At 38.7% G+C, this 11370-nt stretch overlaps 1 protein-coding gene across 1 annotated transcript in view; it reads left to right on the plus strand.

The window, feature by feature from the left end:
- The first annotated feature begins 9575 nt into the window (after window positions 1-9575).
- Window positions 9576-11370, plus strand: part of LOC101850537 (cysteine-rich neurotrophic factor) — an 18547-nt gene continuing 16752 nt past the window's right edge. Inside the window, exon 1 of the mRNA XM_005092014.3 lies at window positions 9576-9701. The gene's annotated coding sequence lies outside the window, so the exon portion shown is untranslated. The remainder of the gene's footprint in view (window positions 9702-11370) is intronic.

Below are 11370 nucleotides of genomic sequence, written 5' to 3' on the forward strand. Positions count from 1 at the left end.
GAGCTAGAGGTACACCTGTTTGTGTGCTTTTTTCTATGAACTAATAAGCAAACTCCTATTCATCCTTTTTTTAAGATACGTGTCTTCCGATACAATCGTTACCCCCACCCCCGCCGTACCCCCTCCCCCTTTCATCCTCCAGACTTCAACCCCGAACAGTTTCAAACTTCATTTGTTGTACAAATGTCTTCTCTTCTCTTCCATGAATAAATTTTTTATAATAAATATGGCCATCCCCCAAGCCATTGTCCCAACACACCTTAAAAACAACGCACAAACAAATATTCTATTCCCAAAGCCCTGATTCACTGTGTCTTTCCCCAACTTTCACCATCTACTCCCAAAACTACTCTTCTCATTTTACAATAGAGGGGCTCAGTTCCCGGCTTCGTCAGCAATCCTGCCATTCCTACCTTTGATTCGATCTATTGTGGTCCACCTCTCTATTGGCAGATCCCAGTGATTGACACATCCGCGTTATCGATTACGTAAACTACCCGGAGGGCCAAAAGGGCAATCCCTCGCTAAGCTTTCTCCTCGTAAGAGTGATGGTCTCGTGTGATTGCCCTCGCCTAGTTTGGAAGGAAGTACAAGTCCTGTAAGATTAGGACCACCGATTTCTTTTTTCATTAAATGTTTCAGCCTAGTAAGAGAAAAGTATTCAAGGCCTCCTCAAAATCAAAATTAAGGGTGAGCTGGGTATATCCTTGCTGTGCGACCTTCAGCTTGATACCCCAGGCCCTGTTTTGTTTAGTCATATAAGCCCTGAAGCACAGTACTAGTATTAGATAGTTTGAAAATACAGAGTGATGCGTGAAAAACAGAGTAAGTTATCACTATAATACTCATATGTACTTTCAGTAAATGAGGTTGGGGGGGGGGGGGGGTCTCAATTTGCATTTGAATGAAACGGAGATAATATGGGTACGGGTGGGATTGCGGTTGGGTAAAGCAATACAAGGCATTCAGAAATTCTAAAGACTAAGTCCCCTCTCTCAGGATGAAAATACAATACCCGAGGTCCGCAAAATATCCTCAAATATAGAAGTTAGATTCCTTCTAGACAATATCAAGGCTGAGTCTTGAATTCCCCTGGGCTGCCACAAATATTTGGTAGGCCCAAAACAGGTTGTATAAGGCAAGATGCGTAGACTCAAGCTGTCACAATCAACATTTATGATGTAGCGGTTTGGCGCATTGCCGTTGTACACAGAAGACCATATTTCAATTCCTGTGTGGGGAGGATTTTTGTCGAGTATCTTAGTCTATCAGCTGGAATGTGGTGTCCTTCTCAGCCTGGGCAAGCCCTGACAAGCAAGGTCAAAGTCTTCCATCCTAAATGATCTGAACTGTGTCAATGAGGGCATATATCAATCTACATTTTAAAAAGGGTCACGATCGGTGATACACAAAATTAAATAAGTCTATTTTCCCTTAAAACGAACACCAGTGAGGCAACGTTTTAAAAATGTTTTATGTTGAATCAAGAGAGTACGACTATAGTCATCAACAGAACATTTGGAGTTCTGACGAGCTATCGTTTCCCAAAACGATATCTCTGCGAGTCTGAACGACTTAAACACTTTTAAAGAGATATCTAACTTTTTGAAACACTTTATTCGTCGTTTGCAATACAATGTGTTTTCTTTTTTTTTTTTAAGTTCTGTCTGTGGCAGTGTGGGAGGAAAAGCATTATGAAATATAATTTAGATTCATATGTGCACCGACATTGTTGTTAAATGTTACACAATATGCCAATCACTAAGCCAAACATTATTCAAAAGGAAGTTGAGAAATCTGCAGCTGATGATGTCTTATAAAATCCGTAGCAAAGCAGCTCTGAACTTTTGTCCTGAACCCCGTCATTGAGCCCCATTGGCTTCAGGTGAAATTCGTCCACATGATAGGCTATGCACGTCATGAATTCAAAGAGAGTTCGTAGCAGAATCCAGACAAGCCAGGAAGTGTATTTCCGAAGTAGAAATAGAGGAGTTAACGAATTTTCCACACTCAGAATATTTGAACTTGGCTTATGGAAAAGAAGGAGTCGTTGCTCGGGACAAAATGAGGCTGAGTTCAGGCTGACGAAACACAAACGTAACATAATGTTTAATCTTTTGAAAGCCGAAGGAGCAAAGAAAAGGATGTTTTCTTAAGAATGCCCAAGCATGTCCTTACTTTTTGTCTCAATGGTACAAAAACCCAAAAGAAAGAACGTAAGAGAGAGCATGCACATCGTTTGTTTTCTTTGACAACAATGAAAAAAACTGCAAGGTAATGGGCCGAAAGCTCTCGGAAAAGCACTTGTCGGTCAACAACGTTTAAGGACAATCAACATCCAATTTTGTGGATTACCGTTCTTCCTCTATTAAAATAACTCGGTGTGTACTTGGGGACGTTAAGCTGTTCCCATTTCTTGAATAACCAACCCAATTACGGCGAAACTGCTTAGCTCATTACTAGATATTTTCTTCTCATTAACAAAAAGACAAGGATGTTCTATAGGCCCTTTCAAAGACTGTAGGACAGACCCAGCCTTTAGAATTTGCTACACTGTCACTACAAAGCGCTAGGAACATTCTGGGTTCACTTTAGGAACCTAAGTTATTATTTATTAAGCTGAAAAAACCGCAGGGAAGTTAGAGTCATGAGGTGGAGATACAATATAAGATAAATAGAGAACACCAGGAAGGTTATTTTTTTCGTTGACTTTTGTCCATCATTTTGCTACATCCTTATTATTGATCAGCAGTACGTTTATGTACTCGTATTGTTATGAGGTACAAAACCAAATGACAAGGATGCATTTGTTAACGAAGAGCGATAAAATCGAAAATGAAGAAGACAATATCAGTGACGACAAAGATGAAGACGATAATGGGATTATGACATCAAAAACAATGTTGTTTCTAAAAAGGTGTGCATCCAAAAGCATCCAATATGATATATTACGATATCATTAATTTGTCTGTAAAGTGTATTTCCTTTGATTTGCACCCCCCCCCTTTTTTTTTTCCCTCCGTTTACCTCACAGCCATTAAAAAAAAATACTACTCAATTACTTGGTGGTGTTCAATTGTCCTGAACGTATTTTGTGTGCTAAAAATAAACAGTAGCTTGTTTTTGCATTGATAAACAAGGTAATGCTGTATTTGGATGTACCGAGACAAGCGTACATACACAAATGCCGGTGTATCTTATAATCTTGCACAATAAGTGTGTCGCACTAGTGTTTATGAACCCCCTTATTCGCACCGTCTAAATTGGAACTCCTATAAATACCCTCAAAACAGTATTTTAACCAATTTGCATCGTTTTCTCTAAAAAGTGGAGTATTATTATTTCTTCATCCATTTCGTCTGGTCTATGACGCGGTTCCGGTAGTGCGTCACGCTCGATAAAGTTGTCTCGCCTGAAGGGAAAGCATTATATTATTATTATCAAGAACCCTGCCTCGGCTGTCGCCACAAGTCTTTATTTATATGCGTCAGAGCACGGCTCGACTGCTAATTTCTTTAAATTTTTTAAATAAGTGTTCATGGTATTGAGACAGAGGAAAGAGACGTTCTGTGACACGTTATACAAAGTATTGAACTACACCGTCTTTGTTTACTGAAACGCACGCCTTTCTAAGGTTCAAAACACAATTTAAACGGACGTTAACTATGGAAACCCATTATTTAAAGAAACGATTCAAAGAGTCACCAAGTCTCTTTGGGTTAGATTTAGGAACCACTTGAACATGTTTTTAAGAAAGGAAGAACAGCCCTGATTTGGTAGCGAAAACAACTACATTATGACTCATGCGTGCGTCCACTTAATATCTAAGACCGTAAATGAAAGTCGTGTTACTGATTCCAGCATTAAAAACTCCGAAGTTGGAAAAACTTAAGCAAGGTTTGGTTTCGAAAAGCACTTGTGCTTCAAAAATGTTTTATTTCTTTTCTAAACGAGTATGTAGTCGAGGACTAGGACAAAAGCCAAAATTTTCAGTTTTTGTTTTTCTCAAATCATATGTACGCAATTTGTACTCTGTCTTTTAGGATTTATAAAAATTGACGGGATAGGGTTTTTTTTGTAAGAAAGTGCATTTTTTACCATCGTAAGCGTGAGTGTGCATGCATGCGTGAGTGTGAAAGAGACAGAGAGAGAGACAGAGAGATAGATAGAGAGAGAGAGAGAGAGAGAGAGAGAGAGAGAGATGTGTGTGTGTGTGTGTGTGTGTGTGTGTGTGTGTGTGTGTGTATTTGTGAGTGAGTGCCAAATGTAAAGGTACAGATAAAGAGAAAGCCAGAGACATTACTTGTGCACTCACATCTGCTAGATGTACGTATCATATTACTTTTTTAATGAACCCGATTTCTATCGCTCCTGTGAGCTGCTGCGAAAAAAAAATACTTTTGAGGAAAAGAGTTCTTCATGTTCAAACGTTTTCCGTCTAGCAATAAGTAGAGCATTCATAAAAACACAATATTTCTTGTTTTGATTTGCTGTCTTTTCTGTTATCAAGTAATGAATGTTATGGCTTTGTAAAAACCTCTCTCATTTTTCTTTTTTTTCAGCACGAACGAATCCCGCAGACCCAAACAATGTTTGAAATTCTGATAACGTATGCTGTCCTGTTTAAAAGCTGATCACGAGCTTGCGCAAAGCCTCCTTATGCAATGCACCTTGTCGTATTACCTTTTTAAAAAAAATAAATCAATGTGTTTTCTGCGTCTCACCTCGTTCATAAACTATATGGGATACTTTTCAACATGCAACGGTTATGTAACTGAAAGGACGCCCCAGTTCAACGTTCGTCTTCGAGAGCCTTGGAAACTGTTCAATAGCCCATTTTCAAGACCCCCCCAACACATCTAAGATCCCAACCAGTGCAGTCCATACCATGGCACCACATGCTACCACCTGCGTCAACAGCACGTTTCGAACCACTAGAAAAAATACTAAAATCCTGATTTATCATTACGAGAGAAAGGCGGTCATGTCTTTAGGCTCATGAGCAGCCTTCGACGTGCTCATTCAAACCTGCTGTGTTTTGTTGGGGGGGGGGGGGGAGTCCCCAACATTTCAGAGTGTTTAATGCGTGTAGGCTAATGTTTCCTGCTGTGCGAAATGTGTATTGTACAGACAGCATACACTACAATCTGGAAGGCGTTTTCTGTTCTGAATTTAGAGCTTGTCCAAACAACCGAATAACCGAATACTGCATTCTCCCGGAAATGTCTTTACCACAGTGATAATTACTTATCCCCAGTGCCCTGGTAAGGGTATCGGTAAAGTCTAGAGATGTCCCAACCATAAGATGTATTTCAGTTTATTTGAGCATGAGAAAAACAAACCTCAATATCTGTATCACTGTTTAAGTTTCAACATATCAATTTGCTTTCAGGAGGGGATATTTCATAAAATTGTGCGTTAATCTGCTATCGGAGAACATTTAACTCAGCCCTAATCATTACTACCACCCTTCTTGGTTCTATACCAATGCACTATTCCACCCCCTCTTTCAACGCAAATAGACTTGGCAAACACAATGTTATCACAATCAATATGAAGGCGTCGTGAGTTTGCACGCCCTGTTCTTGCACAATGCTGAACTTTGTGTTATTATTTTGACGTCTGGATATCAATGTTCAGAGTGTGATTCTGAACTGATCTTTAGTCAATTGGTATTCACTGCTCAAATAAGTATAGTTTTCGGCATGCAGGAGTGCTAGTTGTTTTTTGTTTAACATTTGAATCTTTGTTTGAGTTATTTTAGGCTGGTTAAGGCAAATGTGTTTTGAGCAAATACCGATATCTATAAACAGAAATAGATACACCGAGCAAATGGGGTGAAATACCCTGCTATACTAGATCCTCTCCCACACTTTCACACCCGACCCATGATCGATAATGTAGGTAACAAAACAAAAAACCCTATGTTTAGGAGAAGGAGGAGAAGGAGGAGGAAAATAGAACATAACAATTTAACATGTCTTTCGTTTTAGATTTTCTTGTCTCATTGTCCATTTACTTTTTGGGGGTTTTCTTTTTTTTTAGGGGAGGGGTTCGTACTTACAACTAAAGCAGTTTTATCCCCTCCCCATTGTCATTTGCTCTTTTGGATTTGTTGCTTCCTTTCTCAATGTTCAAATCGCTCCACCATCAATTGGTTAGACATACTTCTCTTAAAATAATAAAAGTGCAATAAGTTGGGTTTTTTTTATCTATGTATTGCACAACTTCACTTGTCACAAATATTGTCATGTTGGTGTTTTTACATTTAGAGATGCAAATGGTCAAATGTCCCACAAGTTGGAAATAACGGAATCGGAAAGCGGGACAATTTCACGGGTTGAATCGTGTTTCCACTCTTTAAGTAATTATTCTATTTCCACCACGCACGTTACTAGTCTCTTGTCGATCCGAGTCTCAGGTAATTTATTTCTAAAAGGGAGGGGGTGTTTTTGGAAAGGCTCCTTTAAAATAACTTGTTACGGAAACCAAGAGAAGAAATCAGATCCCTGGAGGTGGAGTGGAAGAAACGCGCGCGGATACTGGATTGACAAGAAAGCTTAGCTCTTAAATTGGGGCAAACATTGCGACGGAATGCCCAGCTGGAGAAAGCAGGTGGCAGGTTGGGATGTCCAGACCCTGTATCGCACAGGCAAGGTGACACGTGTGATTAAGAAGTTCAGTGACAGGCCAAAGAAGCAGAGAGGCATCTGAAAAACATGAGTCATGACGTAAGACCTTTAGCCAGAATCCCAATTACTGTCAGAAGAGGTTGTAAGAACACCATGCAAGAAGTTTCTACATAATATATAAAAATGTAAATATCGTGTTGACCAAAGCACAAAAGATGACGGGAAGTAAAAGACCGCTCTATTAAATTCTTGAGAGCGATTTTGCGTCAATCACATCTTCACTGTAAAACAGATCCCTGAATGTGGAAATTTGTAAAAGCATCCTTATAGATCGATATTTGACTTGTTCCTTTCTTTGATTATACTATTCCCATTCGAACCCGGGACCTATTGAATGAGGGGCGAACACCTTAACTTCTAGACCACGAAAGCCCCCAGACCCAAACCGATAAAGCCCTGAAGTCTTCATCATCTCATACCGTGAAAGTAGAATGTCAGTATGTGCGCATACGCAATGCCAACGCTGGTTAGAGTAAGCTGTGTCACCTTGTCCTTTGTGACCCAGTGTTCAGGACAGCATACGCTTAGGGACGACGGCTGACTGCATTCTTTTCGTTTCAATATGATCGCATGTTTGGACTTCCACTTTCAAACCAAAACAAAAGACCACAATGATACTCACACTGGATCGACAGTGAATATAAAGCGGACAGTGAAGAATCTAACTCCATTGTACAAAAAAAATAAAAATAAAAGGAAGACCAAAAAGAAAAAAACCAAAGAAAGAAAGCTATGTTGTCGTCTGTTTGTCATATACATTTGACTATCCCTATATCAGAAGTTAACGTTACATTTGATTTGTTAAACTAAAAGTAAAACAAAAATTGTCCAGTCTCAAGAGACAGGTACTTTTGAGCTATCAAGATATAAGTGTCTAAATGCCGTAAATCGACAGTACCGTTAAGAATTATGTGTTGAATCACAAAAATGTAAGTGCGTATGGAAATTAAGAGTGAGACTGTAGTATGGTTACAGCAAAAAACGTTTAAAAAAATCCTCAGTTATAGCAATTCATTTTTATATAACGAACCTATGCTTTAAGGTCAACTTTTCTTTTCTTTCACCCTCCTGTCCTTCACTTCCTGACTCAAAACATTATATTGCCGTAAAGTGCTCTGTTTTCTCCTTGCGATCATTCGGCTCTTGTTGTTGAACGGAATTTCATGACAGTTATAAAATCAGTTATCATTTTATCCAAACAACATAACATCACTGGAGGGCATCAAGGCTGTCTGCCGAGCACGGTGTTCGCGGGTGACCTGACCGGTGCTTGACCACGTCTCGGAGGTCAGGTCGGCCGGCAACTGTGAGATGTGCTGTGTAGCAGCTGCGGCTAATATCAGGGCTGTCACGTGGGAGGCGCGAGTGTATGGGTGACAGTGGATGGGACAGACTCTCCGCATTACCCATTCTGGCAATTTAATAAGTCCAGAGAGTAAGTGGGGTGGAGGGGGGGGGGGCAGGAATACAGAGATTGCTTGTTGACTTGCAAAATTGCCTAATAGATAGATACAATCTAGATTGATAGATTGATTGATTGATTTATTGACTGACTAATTGATTGATTGATTGATTGATTGATTCATTGATTGATTGATTCATTCCTTCATTCATTTATTCATTCATTCATTAATTCGGCACTTATTGATAGATTAATCAATTGATTGGTTGGGTGATTTGTTGAGCCACTCAAGGACAAGTAAAACTTGTAGAAAGGGTTGAAATGGCATAACGAGACTTGCTTGAAAATATTTTTGACCTTAACGAAATTCCACATCTTTAAAGGATGACACTAAAAAAAGGAATGTCTCGGAATTATCAAATTTATTATTTCCATGTAACCATCGCAGTTGTGTAGTCACCAAATCAATGTTACCATTTTTACTGAATCTAAGTTCAATTTTTTTGTTTGGATGTATACCACGGTCATGTCGTAATATCTCTCAAAGGTATGTAATACTCGTAATTCAGTTAGTAACTGAAATGAACTTTTTCACTACTATATTTCATGTTAACAGGATGACTTTTATCTTGCGAATTGGCATAGCTTAAAATTCTACTACTCAGCCGCAGCTCCACCCCCCTCCCTGTCCCACACAGTTAACTTGTTATCTTTCGAACAGGTGACGCTTCAAAATTACATTTGTATTTTAACAAATTAATAGGGAACATGAATGCTTGTAAGGTAATATTAAAAACATTATTTTGCCACAAAAAGTCGAATATTTGGTCTTGATGTCCCTCTCCCCTCCTCTCATGAATGATTAATTTCAACTTTACGAAAAGTCTGAAGCATGAAAAGTTGTGCATTATTAAAAATAACCTAAGACACATTTGCCATGTTGTTCTATTCTGAAAAGGTCTCCACATCGCGAAGCATTAGTTTGCTTGCTGATTAATTAAGCATGCTGGAAGGTACTTTGAGTAGTTATTCAATGTTACTCTAGAACTGAGTCTGTAGTTTCCTTTTCTACTTTGAGTAAATGAACCGGTTCCACATAAGTACTGTTTACAAAAAAATTCGATGGTTCATTTGGAACTTAAACTATCAATAATTACGTGGGGTTGGGGGGGGAGGATTTTATTGAAAGTAGTAAAGCTAGGAGAAGAATAAATAAAAGGAGACTAACTGATAGAAACACAGATAGACAGACAGGCAGACAGAGAAAAACATTAAAAAGAATAGATACATGCTTTTGAAGCGACGCATATCGATTCCAACAACATATTTTCTCAGGTCATACTGTAGCCCGAAATATTACAACTTCGTAACAGGTGCTATTTCGCCAATGTGGCCAACAAATGTGCGCGTATTATATTTATCCCAGACAGTGTTATTGGGAACATCTACATGGCAGTAACAGCAACATGTATATTACAACCAAAAATAAGAGGTGGAGATATTTCCAAATAACGTAGTTTGATCACGGTAACAAAGGTGGGTTTTTTTCGCTTGCCTTCGGTTGCAATTGACTCGGAGCTGTTTTGTTACAACTTGATTACATGCAGGTAAGTTGCATATCATGTCATGCACATATTTTTGTTCTATTTAACTTTACGAAATATCGTGTTTTTCTTCGTGATAATGAGGTCAAATGATGAGAATAATGTGAAGAGATTGCACCAATTGGCATTTTGCAACAATAAAAAAAATAAACAATAGAAACAAATGCTAACTTTCGTTGCCTCAGTACAGTGAACAGTAAAGACAAAGAGACAAAGAAAGCTCTGAAAGAACAATCATCTCCCCAGGAATAATAAATGTTGCTCCCTCACATGTATTTTAGGACTCACGAGTACCTGTAACTTTAAAACGAGAGACTAGCAGGGAGCCAAGCCAAACTTCCTCTATTGTGTAACTAGATATCTGTGTTCACTTTGTCCATCAAGCAATTAGGGCGGAACCGAGCAACCAGCTAATGCACCCTTGCATGCAATTCTACGATAAAAAAAGCTCCCAATGCTTATTCATCTTCTTTCATTTTGGCACTTACGGAGCCATCTGATCGATGGGCGGGCCCTGTGTGACACGTTAATACCACGTTCCTCTTTATGGCAAGCTCGTTAACTTGTTATTTTACACAACACATTGATTTGCCCCCGGTGTCGCAGAGGGTCGGGAGAAAACGAAGGTACTGAGCCTGTGCTTTTTGTGTTTAAGGAGAGGTGAGAACATAACAAACGGGGATCTCATTGTTTTCTTTTCTTTTTCTGGTTAGAGGTGAAGGGAGGGGGTGGCTGGGAGAGAAGTGATGCTCGAGTCAGAGAAGATACCAAATGTTTGAGGGAAATAGGGAAAGGGAGGCCATTGGCTGTGTGAAAGGATAGAAGATAAGCGAAATAAAGAGGAAGAAAAATATTAATATACTAAGTAATTCAACAACAAAACTTGAGAACTTTTTTTACTGAATATTTCGCATAAAATTTGTACTAGATCTAGAATGTTGTATTTTGGAACAGATCTACTTTTTTCAAAAGAAATTTGTTTGACGTAAAATTAATAAAAAAGAAACTTCTTTTCGAAAAAGGAAATGGCTTTCATAAACACCACACATTAACACAAAATGCACCAATTTAAAAATCTCCTAAGGAAAGTCATAAAATGATTAATCTGTTTTCATCCCTTCTGTAACATGTAAACTATATTTCTTTTCTCTCACAGTTTAAAAAAAATACGTTTAAGATTTTGGAATTCCTAGAACTAGTGCTCTATATTATGTCCTTCTTTGGACTCGACACATTTTTTACGCGTTGTTCGTAAAGTTCAATTTTTGGCAATGCACGGGGATCCACATAAACACGAGTGCTCAAAGCCGTACTGTATACTTTACAGTATGGAGTTGTTTCAAAAGACAATTGAAGAGGAACCTATAGTTAAAGCTTTTATGGATTTTTATTTTCTAAAGACGAGTCATACGACTTGATGGACTGAGCACGAGAGAAATGCTGCAAGTACTAAGGAAATAAAACTCAGGTCCAATGTACCGTTTGTAGGGTTGCAGACTCTAAACAGTACCACATGATGTCTAATGTGACCTATACTAGGAGGGAAGAAAGTAGTATCAAACAAAAAGCATCAAAGAGGAGGCAAACAGACAAGAGAACCGTTGAGATGAGACTGAACAAACACGTCTTGTTAGACTCTATTTACTTGTCAATCAATAAAACAAAATATCTG

This window comes from Aplysia californica, unplaced genomic scaffold (assembly GCF_000002075.1).
Source record: "Aplysia californica isolate F4 #8 unplaced genomic scaffold, AplCal3.0 scaffold00039, whole genome shotgun sequence".
NCBI classification, from domain to species: Eukaryota; Metazoa; Mollusca; class Gastropoda; order Aplysiida; family Aplysiidae; genus Aplysia; species Aplysia californica.